The following is a 12,674-nucleotide window of genomic DNA, read 5'->3' as shown; positions in this document are numbered from 1 at the left end:
CTGCCCCCAATCAGCTTTCGAAAGTTCTTGCCTAATACCGTCAAAATTGGCCTTTCTCCAATTTAGAACTTCAACTTTTAGATCTGGTCTGTCCTTTTCCATCACTATTTTAAATCTAATAGAATTATGGTCTCTGGCCCCAAAGTGCTCCCCCACTGACACCTCAGTCACCTGCCCTGCCTTATGTCCCAAGAGTAGGTCAAGTTTTGCACCTTCTCTAGTAGGTACATCCACATACTGAATCAGAAAATTGTCTTGTACACACTTAAGAAATTTCTCTCCATCTCAACCCTTAACACTATGGCAGTCCCAGTCTATGTTTGGAAAGTTAAAATCCCCTACCATAACCACCCTATTATTCTTACAGATAGCCGAGATCTCCTTACAAGTTTGCTTCTCAATTTCCCTCTGACTATTGGGGGGCGGTCTACAATACAATCGTGTACCCTCCCACCTGCTCCCCCCTCCCTCAACTCCCAAAAAAAACAAAATCGCCCCATCAATTTCCCAAATACGTGAGTACCCGCCATTTTGGAAGAGAGTTCCTAAATAGCCCGCCACCTGCTGAGTGCAAATATTTCATCACGATCCAAAATGGCGGATCTCTACTGAGGGAGCGGCCCTCCCATAATTCTGTGGTTCACAAGGTGGGGCTGGGCATGTGGGGGTGGAGGGGGACAACAACCTATCAGCTGCAGTATTCCAAAATATACTCAACGTCATCAGGACAAAGCGAGCACAGTTTCTTTGAAGAGATATCACGCTTCCACTGATTTATTTCAGAAACTGCCAAGTGCTGCGGGCCCCCGTCAATCTCAATGGACCACATCAACCCCCACCCCCAAACCACACCCCCTCTCTCTCCCCCACCCCCCTCCCCCTCCCCCCAACCCCCGCAAGGATATATAAGGGCAGCACAGTGGCTCAGTGGTTAGCACCGCTGCCTCTCATCGCCTGGGCTCCGGCTTCAATGCCAGTCTCGGGGCGACTGTCTGGGTGGGAGTTTGCACATTCTTCCCCCTGCCCATGTCTGCAGGAATGTGCAGGTTAGGGTGGATTGGCCATGCTAAATTACCCATAGTGTGCAGGGATGTGCAGGTTAGGGTGGATTGGCCATGCTAAATTACCCACAGTGCCCAGGGATGTGCAGGTTAGGGTGGATTGGCCATGCTAAATTACCCACAGTTCCCAGGGATGTGCAGGTTATGGTGGATTGGCTATGCTAAATTATCCATAGTGTTCAGGGATGTGTAGGTTAGGGTGGATTGGCCATGCTAAATTACCCATAGTGCCCAGGGATGTGTAGGTTAGGGTGGATTGGCCATGCTAAATTACCCATAGTGTTCGGGAAAGTGTCGGTTAGGGTGGGTTGGCCATGCTAAATTACCCATAGTGCCCAGGGATGTGTAGGTTAGGGTGGATTGGCCATGCTAAATTACCCCATAGTGCCCAGGGATGTGCAGGTTAGGGTGGATTGGCCATGCTAAATTACCCATAGTGCCCAGGGATGTGTAGGTTAGGGGTGGATTGGCCGTGGTAAATTACCCATAGTGCTTAGGAATGTGCAGGTTAGGGTGGATTGGCCATGCTAAATTACCCATGGTGCCCAGGGATGTGCAGGTTAGGGTGGATTGGCCATGCTAAATTACCCACACTGTCCAGAGATATGCAGGTTAGTGTGGATTGGCCATGCTAAATTACCCATAATGTTCAGGGATGTGCAGGTTAGGGTGGATTGGCCATGCTAAATTACCCATAGTGTTCAGGGATATGCAGGTTAGGGTGGATTGGCTATGCTAAATTACCCATAGTGCCCAGGGATGTGCAGGTTAGGGTGGATTGCCCATGCTAAATTACCCCATAGTGCCCAGGGATGTGCAGGTTAGGGTGGATTGGCTATGCTAAATTACCCATAGTGTTCAGGGATATGCAGGTTAGGGTGGATTGGCTATGCTAAATTACCCATAGTGCCCAGGGATGTGCAGGTTAGGGTGGATTGCCCATGCTAAATTACCCCATAGTGCCCAGGGATGTGCAGGTTAGGGTGGATTGGCCATGCTAAATTACCCCATAGTGCCCAGGGATGTGCAGGTTAGGGTGGATTGGCCATGCTAAATTACCCATAGTGTTCAGGGATGTGCAGGTTACGGTGGATTGACCATGCTAAATTACCCCATAGTGCTCAGGGATGTGCAGGTTAGGGTGGATTGGCCATGCTAAATTACCCATAGTGCCCAGTGATGTGCAGGTTATGGTGGATTGGCCATGCTAAATTACCCATAGTGCTCAGGGATGTGTAGGTTAGGGTGGATTGGCCATGCTAAATTACCCATAGTGTTCGGTGCATTAGTCAGGGGAAATAAATCTGGGTAGGTTATTCTTCAGAGGGTTAGTGTGGACTTTTTGGGCTGAAGGGCCTGTTTCCACTCTGTAGGGAATCTAATCAAAACAAGATTGCCCAGAACTTTAAAATAAGAAGAAGTTTAGCTATGTGTAATTTGGCTAGGCGTTGGAATTGAGTCAATATTTTTTCTCGTCCATGCGACATTTTATAAATTCCTACTTTGGAAATCGAACCAGTCTGACTCAAGACTGGGATACAGACAGACTCTAACCTCACGCCTTTAATGTATTGTCTGAGCTGGGATGTTACTTTTTGTTTTTTTATTAAACCTTAATTTCTGGATGTAGGTTTGCTCGCTGAGCTGGAAGGTTGGTTTTCAGATGTTTTGTCACCATATTCGGTTGCATCATCAGTGAGCCTCCGGATGAAGCACTGGTGGTGTGGCCCGCTTTCTATTTATGTGTTTAGGTATCCTTGGGTTTGGTGACGCCATTTCCTGTGGTGACGTCACTTCCCGTGCTGATGTCGTTTCCTGTTTTTTTTCCCTCAGAGGGTGTTAGATGGGATCCAAGTCAATGTGTTTGTTGATAGAGTTCCGGTTGGAATGCCATCATTCGAGGAATTCTCGTGGGTGTCTCTGTTTGGCTTGTCCTAGGATGGATGTGTTGTCCCAGTCTAAGTGGTGTCCTTCCTCACCCAAACACAGAAAATGGGCCACACCACCAGCGCTTCATCCAGAGGCTCACTAAAGGTATTACCTGGTATGGTGACGAAACGTCTGGAAACCAGCCTTCCAGCTCAGCGAGCAAACCTACACCCAGAACCTCAACGCGAGCTGCAGATTTTCTCAAAAGTCGCTAACCTTACGTTATCTCGGGAGTGTGACTTGACAGAAGACTCTGGGATTCACAGATTAATGAACCGAAACCTGCGACCCTTTCTAAAAGATGAAAGACTTGACAGCACTGCTCAATATATTGGATCACGTGTCTGACATTAAGATGTTTCGGAATAAATTCTATGATCCGTCTCCACTAGCTAACCGATGAAGGAGCAGCCCTCCGAAAGCTAGTGCTTCCAAATAAACCTGCGTCGTATGATTTTTAACGTTGTCCACTTTATTTTAAATTTGATTCGTCGGACTACGCGATGTCACGCAAAACCCACTTTGTTTGTACACGCGAGTTAAAATCGAGCAAAAGCAACAAGGAATTGGAACGACTGAACTCTGTGGGAAATCTTAACAGGGTCACAGAGAGTTTAACGATGAAACAGTAACTGTTCTGATATTGTCACATCCCGTGAGATAGAGAGAGTGTGTCTGTGGGACAGAGAGAGAGGGGAGAGGGAGAGAGAGAGGGGAGAGGGAGAGAGACGGGAGGGAGAGAGAATGTGTGTGAGAGAGAGACAGAAAGAGAGAGGGGGAGAGAGAGAGAGAGGGAGAGAGAGAGAGAAAGAGAGGGAGAGAGAAGGAGAGAGGGAGAGAGAAAGAGAGAGGGGGAGAGAGAGAGAGGAGAGAGAGCAAGATAGAGAGAGAAAGAAAGAGAGAGGGAGATAGAGAGGGGGGGAGAGAGAGAGAATGAGTGTGTGAGAGAGGGAGAGAGAGAGAGGGGGAGAGAGAGAGATGAGAGAGGGAGGGGGGTGAGAAAGAGAGAGAGAGAGAGAGTGCAGCAGGGACAGATATACTGCAGTTTCCAAACCCAGCTTTAAGACTTCTCAGCAACTGCTCCTGAGAAACTAAAGGTTAAACGAAACCCCTGGCTCTGTGTAGCTTGACCCCACCCAGCCAGGCTGCTCCTATTGTTCCTGCTTTAGTAAAATGAGGGGTGACCTTATAGAGGTTTACAAAATCATGAGGGGCATGGATAGGATAAAAAGACAAAGTCTTTTCCCTGGGGTGGGGGAGTCCAGAACTAGAGGATCATAGGTTTAGGGTGAGGGGGGAAAGATATAAAAGAGACCAAAGGGGCAACCTTTTCACCCAGAGGGTGGTACGTGTGTGGAATGAGCTGCCAGAGGATGTGGTGGAGGCTGGTACAACATTTAAGAGGCATCTGGATGGGTATATGAATAGGGAGGGTTTGGAGGGATATGGGCCGGGTGCTGGCAGGTGGGACTAGATTGGGTTGGGATATCTGGTCGGCATGGACGGGTTGGACCGAAGGGTCTGTTTCCGTGCTGGACATCTCTATGACTCTACAAGCTGTTTAGTCTATTGGTTTAAAACAAACGGCTCAGCACCTCTATCCTAAAACCTCCGTTCAGAAAGAACCTCTTAATGCCATATTATGTCACAGGATGCCCAGAGGGCATTGGACGTGACATGAAAAGCTGGAGGGGCCAAGAGAGAGCTGGTGGTGAAAAAGTGGCAAGGCGGGAAGCTCCCCATTTTGGCAGAAGACACAGTAAGGCAGACTGAAATGGAGGAGCCCTGCAGAAAGGTCAAGGCTCACAGAGTTTCAGTTGCTCAAAGCAGACGGTAGCATGATAGCGATCGCAGCAACAGGACGCCAGACTTTGTGGAAAGGTGCACTGGAGGAAAGCTTCAAGATTCCTGCATGCGGACATCCAGGGTCGACGCCACACTCACAACACCACACTGTCACCTCCACTCCCTCAGACTTTGGCGTGTGCACAATGACTCTCGAAAGAAAGTACCCAATCCAGATGCAGCAAGGTGGATCAGCAGTTCGAATTTACCCCATAGTGTTCAGGGGTGGGCAGGCTAGGACACTGTCCCTGAGCACTATGGGTCATTCAGCATGGCCAATCCACCCTAACCTACACATCCCTGGGCACTATGGGTCATTCAGCATGGCCAATCCACCCTAACCTACACATCCCTGGGCACTATGGGTAATTTAGCATGGCCAATCCACCCTAACCCACACATCCCTGAACACTATGGGTAATTTAGCATGGCCAATCCACCCTAACCTACACATCCCTGGGCACTATGGGTCATTCAGCATGGCCAATCCACCCTAACCTACACATCCCTGGGCACTATGGGTAATTTAGCATGGCCAATCCACCCTAACCCACACATCCCTGAACATTATGGGGTAATTTAGCATGGCCAATCCACCCTAACCCACACATCCCTGAACATTATGGGGTAATTTAGCATGGCCAATCCACCCTAACCTGCACATCCCTGAGCACTATGGGTAATTTAGCATGGCCAATCCACCCTAACCTGCACATCCCTGAGCACTATGGGTAATTTAGCATGGCCAATCCACCCTAACCTGCACATCCCTGAACACTATGGGTAATTTAGCATGGCCATTCCACCCTAACCTGCACATCCCTGGGCACTATGAGTAATTTAGCATGGCCAATCCACCATAACCTGCACATCCCTGAACACTATGGGGTAATTTAGCATGGCCAATCCACCCTAACCTGCACATCCCTGAGCACTGTGGGTAATTTAGCATGGCCAATCCACCCTAACCTACACATCCCTGAACACTATGGGTAATTTAGCATGGCCAATCCACCCTAACCTGCACATCCCTGAACACTATGGGTAATTTAGCATGGCCATTCCACCCTAACCTGCACATCCCTGGGCACTATGGGTAATTTAGCATGGCCAATCCACCCTGATCTACACGTCCCTGAACACTATGGGTAATTTAGCATGGCCAATCCACCCTAACCTGCACGTCCCTGAACACTATGGTGTAATTTAGCATGGCCAATCCACCCTAACCTGCACATCCCTGAGCACTATGGGTAATTTAGCATGGCCAATCCACCCCAACCTGCACATCCCTGAGCACTATCGGTAATTTAGGATGACCAATCCACCCTAACCTGCACATCCCTGAGCACTATGGGTAATTTAGCATGGCCAATCCACCCCAACCTGCACATCCCTGAACACTATGGGTAATTTAGCATGGCCAATCCACCCTAACCTACACATCCCTGAGCACTATGGGTAATTTAGCATGGCCAATCCACCCCAACCTGCACATCCCTGGGCACTGTGGGTAATTTAGCATGACCAATCCACCCTAACCTGCACATCCCTGGGCACTATGGGTAATTTAGCATGGCCAATCCACCCCAACCTGCACATCCCTGAACACTGTGGGTAATTTAGCATGGCCAATCCATCCTAACATTCACATCTTTGGACACTATGGGTAATTTAGCATGGCCAATCCACCCTAACCTGCACATCCCTGAGCACTATGGGTAATTTAGCATGGCCCATCCACCCTAACCTCCACATCCCTGAGCACTATGGGTAATTTAGCATGGCCCATCCACCCTAACCTGCACATCCCTGAGCACTATGGGTAATTTAGCATGGCCAATCCACCCTAACCTCCACATCCCTGGGCACTATGGGTAATTTAGCATGGCCAATCCACCCTAACCTCCACATCCCTGGGCACTATGGGTAATTTAGCATGGTCAATCCACCCTAACCTACACATCCCTGAGCACTATGGGTAATTTAGCATGGCCCATCCACCCTGACCATCTTTGGACTGTGAGAGGAAACCCACACAGACACAGGGAGAAAGCGTAATCTCCAAATGGACAGTCGCCCCGAGGTTGGAATCGAACCCGGGTCCCTGGCACCGAGAGGCCGCAGTCGCAGACTTTGGGACAGCTCTCCTTGGAGGCGCAGAAGGGGATTCGGTGGAGTTTCGGGCTGGACAGGCAGAAATTACTTCCGTTTGCGAAAGAAACCCAGGGACTGAGGTGTGCAAGTCGAGCGAGAACGAGGGAGGCAGTCAGTGATAAAAAAAACTCCACAGTGCCTGGTAAGCTGTCTCCCTTTATTTCCCCGCGGAGACTCCCCGACACTGACCCGGCTCCCTCAGGGCCTGCTCTCAGAGTCAACAGAACCTCGGACCAGCCTGTTCAGATCTGTCAGCCAGGGCTCCCTGATTGGACCCAGTTTAACAGCCCCACTCAGGGGACTCCTGTTCTCTCAGGTGCCCCTGGCTGACCTCGCGACAATCCGCGACAGTGAGGGTGGGGGAATGCGCTACCTGGAAATGTGGGGGAATGCGCTACCTGGAAATGTGGGGGAGAGCAGGTTCAACTGAGACTTTGGAGAGGACCTCTGGATGGTTATTTCGACCGAAATGGTGCCCAAGGATATTGGGAGAAGGCAGGGAATTGCAGTGAAGGAATGGGACTGCAACAGCCCTCATTCTGCAGAGAGCTTTACTCTGTATCTAACCCCGTGCTGTCCCTGTCCTGGGAGTGTTTGATGGGGGACAGTGTAGAGGGAGCTTTACTCTGTATCTAACCCCGTGCTGTCCCTGTCCTGGGAGGGTTTGATGGGGGACAGTGTAGAGGGAGCTTTACTCTGTATCTAACCCCGTGCTGTCCCTGTCCTGGGAGGGTTTGATGGGGACCAGTGTAGAGAGAGCTTTACTCTGTATCTAACCCCGTGCTGTCCCTGTCCTGGGAGGGTTTGATGGGGGACAGTGTAGAGGGAGCTTCACTCTGTATCTAACCCCGTGCTGTCCCTGTCCTGGGAGTGTGTGATGGGGGACAGTGTAGAGGGAGCTTTACTCTTTATCTAACCCCGTGCTGTCCCTGTCCTGGGAGTGTTTGATGGGGGGACAGTGTAGAGGGAGCTTTACTCTGTATCTAACCCCGTGCTGTCCCTGTCCTGGGAGTGTTTGATGCGGATAGTGTAGAGGGAGCTTTACTCTGTATCTAACCACGTGCTGTCCCTGTCCTGGGAGTGTTTGATGGGGGACAGTGTAGAGAGAGCTTTACTCTGTATCTAACCCCGTGCTGTCCCTATCCTGGGAGTGTTTGATGGGACAGTGTAGAGGGAGCTTTACTCTTTATCTAACCCCGTGCTGTCCCTGTCCTGGGAGTGTTTGATGGAGGACAGTGTAGAGGGAGCTTTACTCTGTATCTAACCCCGTGCTGTCCCTATCCTGGGAGTGTTTGATGGGGGACAGTGTAGAGGGAGCTTTACTCTGTATCTAACCCCGTGCTGTCCCTGTCCTGGGAGGGTTTGATGGGGGACAGTGTAGAGGGAGCTTTACTCTGTATCTAACCCTGTGCTGTCCCTGTCCTGGGAGTGTTTGATGGGGGACAGTGTAGAGGGAGCTTTACTCTGTATCTAACCCCGTGCTGTCCCTGTCCTGGGAGGGTTTGATGGGGGACAGTGTAGAGGGAGCTTTACTCTGTATCTAACCCTGTGCTGTCCCTGTCCTGGGAGTGTTTGATGGGGGACAGTGTAGAGGGAGCTTTACTCTGTATCTAACCCCGTGCTGTCCCTATCCTGGGAGTGTTTGATGGGGGACAGTGTAGAGGGAGCTTTACTCTGTATCTAACCCCGTGCTGTCCCTGTCCTGGGAGGGTTTGATGGGGGACAGTGTAGAGAGAGCTTTACTCTGTATCTAACCCCGTGCTGTCCCTGCCCTGGGAGTGTTTGATGGGGTTCGGTGTACAGAGAGCTCTCCTCTTTCTGTGTAAATCTATAATATTGAAGGGCTGTGCTGTCATCTAATGCAAACTGTGCTTAAAACTGAATAACGTGGAGGATGAGTCACTCACCATCTGTCCAGAGTCTTGTTTTGATTTTCCCAGCTCCCTGGACTGGTGCCATGAACACTTAAATCCTGCCTGACACATACAGACACACGCACGACCAGAGGGGAGGGGAATGGGGCTGGGTGGGGGAAGCAGAGGGTCGCTGTGGGCGTCTGGTGGCTGATCGGCCAGGGGAGGCTGCATGCTTCTCCGTGTAAACTGCCTCCCGCACCCACATCGGTACACCCTCACCTCCTCCCAACAGATTGCAGCTGTCTGTCTCCAAGCCTCCCTCCATCTCAGCCTGTCACCAGCAGCTTCCTCGCTCTCTCTCTCTCTCACTCTATCTCTCTCTCTTTATCTGCATCTCCATCACAATCTCCCCCACTCTCTCTCCTTCCCTCTCCCTGTCTCTGTGTGTGTCTCTCTCTCTCTCTGTCTCTCTCTCCCTGTCTCTGTGTCTCTCTCTCTCTCTGTCTCTCTCTCTCTCTCTCTCTGTCTCTCTCTCCCTGTCTCTGTGTCTCTCTCTCTCTCTCTCTGTCTCTCTCTCTCCCTGTCTCTGTCTCTCTCTCTCTCTCTCTCTGTCTCTCTCTCTCCCTGTCTCTGTCTCTCTCTCTCTCTCTCTCTCTGTCTCTCTCTCCCTGTCTCTGTCTCTCTCTCTCTCTCTCTGTCTCTCTCTCCCTGTCTCGGTCTCTCTCTCTCTCTCTCTGTCTCTCTCTCCCTGTCTCTGTCTGTCTCTCTCTCTCTCTCTCTGTCTCTCTCTCCCTGTCTCTGTCTCTCTCTCTCTCTGTCTCTCTCTCCCTGTCTCTGTCTCTCTCTCTCTCTGTCTCTCTCTCTCTCTCTCTGTCTCTCTCTCCCTGTCTCTGTCTCTCTCTCTCTCTCTGTCTCTCTCTCCCTGTCTCTGTCTCTCTATCTCTCTCTCTCTCCCTGTCTCTGTGTCTCTCTCTCTCTCTCTGTCTCTCTCTCCCTGTCTCTGTGTCTCTCTCTCCCTGTCTCTCTCTCCCTGTCTCTGTGTCTCTCTCTCCCTGTCTCTGTCTCTCTCTCTCTCTGTCTCTCTCTCCCTGTCTCTGTGTCTCTCTCTCCCTCTCTCTCTGTCTCTCTCTCCCTGTCTCTGTCTCTCTCTCTCTCTGTCTCTCTCTCCCTGTCTCTGTGTCTCTCTCTCCCTGTCTCTGTCTCTCTCTCTCTCTCTGTCTCTCTCTCCCTGTCTCTGTGTCTCTCTCTCTCTGTCTCTCTCTCCCTGTCTCTGTGTCTCTCTCTCCCTCTCACTCTCTCTCTCTGTCTCTCTCTCCCTGTCTCTGTCTCTCTCTCTCCCTGTCTCTGTGTCTCTCTCTCCCTCTCTCTCTCACTCTCTCTCTCTGTCTCTCTCTCCCTGTCTCTGTCTCTCTCTCTCTCTGTCTCTCTCTCCCTGTCTCTGTGTCTCTCTCTCCCTGTCTCTGTCTCTCTCTCTCTCTCTCCCTGTCTCTGTGTCTCTCTCTCCCTGTCTCTGTCTCTCTCTCTCTCTCTCTGTCTCTCTCTCCCTGTCTCTGTGTCTCTCTCTCTCTGTCTCTCTCTCCCTGTCTCTCTCTCTCTCTCTCTCTCCCTGTCTCTGTGTCTCTCTCTCTCTCTCTCTGTCTCTCTCTCCCTGTCTCTGTGTCTCTCTCTCTCTGTCTCTCTCTCCCTGTCTCTGTGTCTCTCTCTCCCTGTCTCTGTCTCTCTCTCTCTCTGTCTCTCTCTCCCTGTCTCTGTGTCTCTCTCTCCCTGTCTCTGTGTCTCTCTCTCTCTCTCTCTCACTCTATCTCTCTCTCTTTATCTGCATCTCCATCACAATCTCCCCCACTCTCTCTCCTTCCCTCTCCCTGTCTCTGTGTGTGTCTCTCTCTCTCTCTGTCTCTCTCTCCCTGTCTCTGTGTCTCTCTCTCTCTCTGTCTCTCTCTCTCTCTCTGTCTCTCTCTCCCTGTCTCTGTGTCTCTCTCTCTCTCTCTGTCTCTCTCTCCCTGTCTCTGTCTCTCTCTCTCTCTCTCTCTCTGTCTCTCTCTCTCCCTGTCTCTGTGTGTCTCTCTCTCTCCCTGTCTCTGTGTCTCTCTCTCCCTCTATCTGCATTCCCATCTCCATCTCCCCACCCCACTCTCTCCCTCCCTCCCCTGTCATTTCTCTCTCTCTGTCTCTGTATCTCTCTGTGTCTCTGTCTGAACCTGCATCTCCATCTCCCCCGACTGTCGCTCCCTCCCTCCCTCCCTCTCCCTCCCTCTCTCCCCCCTCCCGTGCCCTCCCTCCAGGCCGTGTACTTGCAGGAGATGAGGGTGAGTGGAGATGAGGGGCCCTGTGCCCAGTCACTCACCGAGCACTGCAGCCAGGATGGCGAGGAGACTGAGCTCTCTCCTGTGATCCCTCATTGCTCCAGGTGGCAGTGTCCTTCCCCAGGGGAGGGAGGGAGGGAGGGAGGGAGGGCGGGAGGGAGGGGGGAGGGAGGGAGGGGGGAGGGACTGAGGGGGGAGGGACTGAGGGGGGAGGGACTGAGGGGGGGGGGAGGGACTGAGGGGGGGAGGGAGGGGGGGAGGGACTGAGGGGGGGGAGGGAAGGAGGGAGGGAAGGAGGGAGGGAGGAGAGAGCTCAGAGATACAGAGAACGATGAGAAAACACTAAACACGCAGAGGGGAGGGACTTGGGAGGGATACCTCCTCCCTCCCTCACTCACTCCCTCCCTCACTCACTCCCTCACTCACTCCCTCACTCACTCCTCACTCACTCCTCACTCACTCCTCACTCACTCCCTCACTCACTCACTCCCTCACTCACTCCCTCACTCACTCCTCACTCACTCCTCCCTCCCTCACTCACTCCCTCACTCACTCCCTCACTACTCACTCCTCACTCACTCCTCACTCACTCCTCACTCACTCCCTCACTCACTCCCTCACTCACTCACTCCCTCACTCACTCCTCACTCACTCCTCACTCACTCCTCACTCACTCCTCACTCACTCCCTCACTCCTCACTCACTCCCTCACTCCCTCCCTCACTCACACTCCTCCCTCAATCACTCTTCCCTCACTCACTCCTCCCTCACTCACTCATCCCTCACTCACTCCTCCCTCACTCACTCCTCCCTCACTCCTCACTCACTCACTCACTCCTCCCTCACTCCTCCCTCACTCCTCCCTCAGTCCTCCCTCACTCACTCCACCCTCACTCACTCCTCCCTCATTCCTCCCTCCCTCACTCCTCCCTCCCTCACTCCTCCCTCCCTCACTCCTCCCTCCCTCACTCCTCCCTCCCTCCTCCCTCCCTCACTCACTCCTCATTCCCTCACTCCTCCCTCACTCACTCCTCACTCACTCCTCACTCACTCACTCCTCACTCACTCCTCCCTCACTCACTCCTCCCACACTCACTCCTCCCACACTCACTCACTCCTCACTCACTCACTCCTCACTCCCTCACTCCTCCCACACTCACTCCTCCCACACTCACTCCTCCCAAACTCACTCACACTCCTCACTCACTCACTCCTCACTCACTCCATCTCACTCACTCCCTCCCTCCTCCTCCCTCACTCCTCCCACACTCACTCACTCCTCCTCACTCCTCTCTCACCCATCCCTTACTCACTCCTCCCTCACTCCTCCCTCCCTCACTCCTCCCCTCCCTCACTCCTCACTTCACTCCTCCCTCCCTTACTCCTCACTCACTCCTCCCACACTCACTCCTCCCACACTCACTCCTCCCACACTCACTCCTCCCACACTCATTCACTCCTCACTCACTCCTCACTCACCCACTCACTCACGCCTCCCTCACTCACTCCTCCCTCACTCTTCC

At 52.1% G+C, this 12,674-nt stretch overlaps 1 pseudogene across 1 annotated transcript in view; it reads right to left on the bottom strand.

Moving 5' to 3' along the window:
- LOC148138462 (immunoglobulin superfamily member 8-like) overlaps nt 1-11,288 on the bottom strand; it is a 28,458-nt pseudogene extending 17,170 nt beyond the window's left edge. The window contains exon 1 of the transcript XR_015753933.1: nt 11,193-11,288. The product of XR_015753933.1 is annotated as an immunoglobulin superfamily member 8-like (transcript). The remainder of the gene's footprint in view (nt 1-11,192) is intronic.
- Between the last annotated feature and the right edge of the window lie 1,386 nt (nt 11,289-12,674).

This window comes from Chiloscyllium plagiosum, unplaced genomic scaffold (genome assembly GCF_037043375.1).
Source record: "Chiloscyllium plagiosum isolate Xiang-an unplaced genomic scaffold, Cpla_swu_hap1 HiC_scaffold_40, whole genome shotgun sequence".
NCBI classification, from domain to species: Eukaryota; Metazoa; Chordata; class Chondrichthyes; order Orectolobiformes; family Hemiscylliidae; genus Chiloscyllium; species Chiloscyllium plagiosum.
The sequence above is the reverse complement of the archived record's forward strand: the minus strand, read 5'-3'. Positions and strand labels throughout refer to the sequence as shown.